At 36.0% G+C, this 5000-nt stretch overlaps 1 pseudogene; it reads right to left on the minus strand.

Moving 5' to 3' along the window:
* Positions 1-491: 491 nt before the first annotated feature.
* On the minus strand, positions 492-4690 carry LOC136382901 (E3 ubiquitin-protein ligase Mdm2-like; annotated as a pseudogene).
* Between the last annotated feature and the right edge of the window lie 310 nt (positions 4691-5000).

The raw sequence follows: 5000 nt of genomic DNA on the forward strand, positions 1-5000 counted from the left end.
TGCATTCTCCCCAACAGTGCATGAGGGTTCCCTTTTCTCCGCACCCTCGCCAACCCTTGTTGTTGTTTGATTTATGGAAGATAGTCATTCTGACAGGTGTGAGGTGATATCTCATTGTGGTTTTAATTAGCCTTTCTCTGATAATTAGTGACATTGAGCATCTTTTCATGTCTATTGGCCATCTCTATGTCTTATTTGGAGAAGTATCTATTCACCAATAATGAACTCTCAGAAAGGGGAACTAAGAAAACAATATCATTCACACCTGCTTCAAAAAGAATAAAATACCTAGGAATAAATGTATTCAAGAATGTAAAAGACATGTGCTCAGAAAATTATAGGACACTGAAGATGGAAATTGAAGAAGATACAAATAAGTAGAAGCATAAACCATGTTCATGGATAGGAGGAATTAACATCATTAATGTCCATACTACTCAAAGCAATCTATAGATTCAACTCAATTCTTATCAAGATACCAAAGGCATATTTCACAGAACTAGAACACATATTTCAGATCTTTTTATAGAACCACAAAAGATCCTGAATATCAACAGCGATCTTGAGGAAAAAAAAAAAAAAAGAATGTTGGAGGAATTCCCAGGCATTTTTCTTTTTTCTTTCTGTTTTTCTTTAGGAAGCCAGTTTTCATGAAGGGCCCAACATATGTTGCAATGTGGTAGAAGGAAAGAATTAATCTTGTTGAATGAAGTATACTTCTAATAGTAATCTAGAAAACTTTGGGATCATTTTTGCATGAATCTATGTTACTCCCCCCCCCCCGCCTGATACACAGTAACTTGATACAACTCAGCATCTTTATCAGAGTTCTTGTCCTTTTTTACTAGAGGTATAATCTTAATTGAATAAATCAACTTCAAATTCTACTCTGAATTGATCTGAAACTGGATCTTGATACAGCCAATTATGTGAACTTATACCAGCATCAACGTCTGGATTTGATGGAGTATCTGTTGATTCAATGCTACTGCTTCTTTCAATGCTATCTCTGTTATTACACATTGTACAATGCTTTCATGAAAGGAGAAGGAAATACTATCAGATATGTGGTAATTTCTTTGTCATTCATCTATACTGTATTTTCTTTTGTCTCACTAATTGTTCTCTTTTTGGCTGTGGTAGACAGTCTAGAAACCAAATCTGAAAATGAAGGTTTCTCTTCATTTAGCTCTTGCGTTGCATCCTTATAATTATGCCCACCTTCAACTTTACACCTGTTTCCACTCCGAGTGTAACTGAATCTGACAGATCCTGCTGACTGACTGACTGCTACCAAGTTTTGTAGATCACTGTGTATATTTTCCTGTATTCTTTCACAAAAAAACTTGGTGCTCCAAACAAATCTAGATTATTTGAACAACACACACTATGCTGTTGCTCCTCATCATATTATCATTGATTTATAATAAATATACCAGTTGGAATGCCAGTGGTCGAGGCCAGGCAGGTTCACTCTGGATTTAGGCAGATAGTTGAGGAACTGTGAAGCCAGAGAGCATTGGGTCATTCCATTTTAATAGATTCTCAAAACAGCAAATGAGCAAACAGGCAGGGAAAAACCACTTCTCATGGCAGCATGTGAAGGAACAGCAATATGGCCCCTTGCACTGGTAGGCAGGCAATCTACAATCTGCCCTGAGTCAAACCACCCATGGCCTTACATAGGTTATGCACATGTGGCTCTTCCACATGCTCACACACTAATTATATGAAGTGCAAGCGAGCAAACCTAACACAGCTGTTTTCTCAACACCAGCCAAAATCAACTATAACTTCTTTCATAGTATAACTGTTCTTTTGTGCACTAACAGACTTTAAGAACCTTTGAAACAATGGCTTTGGTCTAACTGGGGTCTCTTGTTCTGAAGCTGGGATCTGTGAGGCACTAACAGCACCATCAAAAGATACAAACATGTTGGTATTGCACAATGTCTGGATCACTATAGAATAATTGCTGTATGCCTGTGACCACAGAGAATATTTTATTTTGTTTTTCTGAAATTCATGTATCCCTTTGGTTTTTCTAGGATAGAATTTTGTGGAGGAAGTCTATTTATCATCATAAAATTAACCAATAGCTTTCTAAGTGAGATTTATAAGTATTTTAATGATCTTTCATATGCCAAAATGCTTCCCAAAATAAACATAAATTTTCTATTCTGTAGCCAATGCTTTGGTACTCTAAATTTTATTACTATCACTAGTTTTTGGAATCACATTATATTTTAAAGTGTATACTTTTTATATTATACCTCAATGTCGTTTTAACTTGCATTCATTCAAACAATGCCTAATATGTGTTTATTATCTGCATTTTCTTGAATCATCTTACTGTTCATGACTTTGCATATACATTTATTAACATTGTGATGTTTTTCTTATAATTGGGATAAACATTTTACATTTTTAGGATTTTATTTCTCACTTTGATAGTCATAGGAAATAAATGAAAACATTCTGAACTGTAGTAAACTTAAATTTCAGATTAAGGAAATTTGACCTTCTGTCTGTCAGGAAGTGGGGAATGAGGAATGTGATTATCTTTTTTTTTTTTTTTTTTGTATTTTTTTCTGAAGCTGGAAACGGGGAGAGACAGTCAGACAGACTCCCGCATGCGCCCCACCGGGATCCAGCCGGCAAGCCCACCAGGGGCGACGCTCTGCCGCGACCAGAGCCACTCTAGCGCCTGGGGCAGAGGCCAAGGAGCCATCCCCAGTGCCCGGGCCATCTTTGCTCCAATGGAGCCTTGGCTGCGGGAGGGGAAGAGAGAGACAGAGAGGAAGGAGGGGGGGGTGGAGAAGCAAATGGGCGCTTCTCCTATGTGCCCTGGCCGGGAATCGAACCCGGGTCCCCCGCACGCCAGGCTGACGCTCTACCGCTGAGCCAACCGGCCAGGGCCAGAATGTGATTATCTTAATCATGGAAGTCACATATGCTTCTATAATCACAAGGTGCAAACATATAGTTTATTCAATTGCTAGTTTCTGAGTCAATGGTGTTTTTGTTCAGCAAAGATGCTAAAATGCTGGGAGTTTCTACTTTTTTGTAGTCTCACTTTACTTGGTGTGAGGTTGGCACTGGAACATCTGTCAAGTATAACAGATGCTGGGAACAGAAAATTCTCTGCAAGCAAGTTACAATCTGTCATTTGCATATTCTGCTGAGCACAGAGTGCAGTTTCATCTCAACAGAAGAGTTTATTTCATTTTCAGCTTTTAGAGAAAGGAAAGGCAGTGATTTTCTTATTGGTATTTAAGAAAACATAAAGGGAACAATTTCCACAAGAAATACATTCATCTAAATGCTTCCCTCTCAGATATAATGTTAAAGTGTATAGTGTTAAACACAGACAACACTGAATACACAAGAGTGGCTTCTTAGGATGCATAATGAGAATAGGTATATGAGGTACTAATCTTACTGAGCACCTTCTTTAGAATCATGGACAGAAAAGTAAAAAAAAAACATGGCTTGTTTTTACCTGGTTTTATGTTGAGTTCAAGTAAAATATTCTGAATAAATGCTTCCTAGCTTTTAAGGAGGTGCTCATGGCTCTGCATTTACTAGGAACCCACAGTACAAGATTTTTACTTCTGTAAAGAAACCTAGAACTATATGTAGTAGGAAAAAGGAGAAAAAAATACAATATATTTAATAAAATTAATTTACTGCTACTTCACTTGCTTTTAGAACTTACAGAAAATTTATTACAATGTCTTTTCATCCAAAAAAAGTAGGAATAATGGTACTCACCTCTAGGCCTTTACAGGGGCCAAGATATATGTTTATTTTGTTCACTGTTGTATAGTAAGATGTTGCAGAGAGCTTGTACCCTACTTAATGGTCAACAAATAATTGTTGACTAAATTGTTACAATTAAAAGAGATGTCTTATGTGTATGCTTAGCATAATGCCTTGGATTGTCACAGTACCTCTATAATCAATAAATGGTAGATATTACTATTTCTTGAACTTTGAAATGTAAAGGGCGACACATACATTTTTTGTTATTTTTTTCTATTTTTTAAAATTAAACTTATTGGGGTAACATTGGTTAATAGCATTATACAAATTTTTGGTGCACAACATTATAACATGACTCTATTGTGGGCTTCCCACTCAAAGTCTAGTCTTCTTTCATTACTTTGTATTTGACCCCTTTATATTTTTCATTCTTCTCCCAGGGCTTTTACCTCTGGTAACTGCCATTCTCTTGTCTATTGTTATTTTTAATTATTTCTATAAGTCAGCTTATTATGACATTGTGAGTTGTGATTCTCTCTTGAGACATATTTACCATTGCTTCTATTTCCATGTTATCCTAACATGGGTATGTATTTCTTGAGTCACTTATAAAAATATAGAACTGGAAAGTTCTCAGAAACAGATATTAATAACAATAAAACTGTCTTCCAGACTAGAAATAAAAATTTTGAATTCCTGCTTCTATCTAGATGGCCATTTATTCTTTTAGACTTTTGGAGATTTATAACTGACAAGGACCTCATATATCTCCAGTATCTTAAAACAAACAGCCAAATAGTTTTTAGCAAGTGATTACCGTTTCCTCACTGCCTCCCTCCTGACCATTCTCACCAGGCTCCTCAGTGTCAAAGAGCATCTGGCAGAAGATTGAAGATTTGTCTCCTGGGATGTCTTTTGACCTCATTTGCCATTTACAGTAAAGATTTATCAGCTCCAAATTGAAAAAAATAGGAATCGATTGTGAAGGCAAACATCAGGCTTTCATTCTGAAAAAGAAGAAAAACAGCCCTAATGTCAAGTGAAAAATTTGTCCAAATATTATAAAACACAAAGAAAAAGACCTGGATTATTTTGTGTTGCTCATTCTCAATCACTAATAAAATTAAAAATACTCTTTCTTTTCCTATTTAACTGATATTAGTAAAGCCTGTGTTAGTCACAAAGTCTGATAGCTTTTAATGTTTTTTTGCTTTTAAATTACTTCGTTATAAAAC

This window comes from Saccopteryx leptura, chromosome 11 (genome assembly GCF_036850995.1).
Source record: "Saccopteryx leptura isolate mSacLep1 chromosome 11, mSacLep1_pri_phased_curated, whole genome shotgun sequence".
In the NCBI taxonomy this organism is placed as follows: Eukaryota; Metazoa; Chordata; class Mammalia; order Chiroptera; family Emballonuridae; genus Saccopteryx; species Saccopteryx leptura.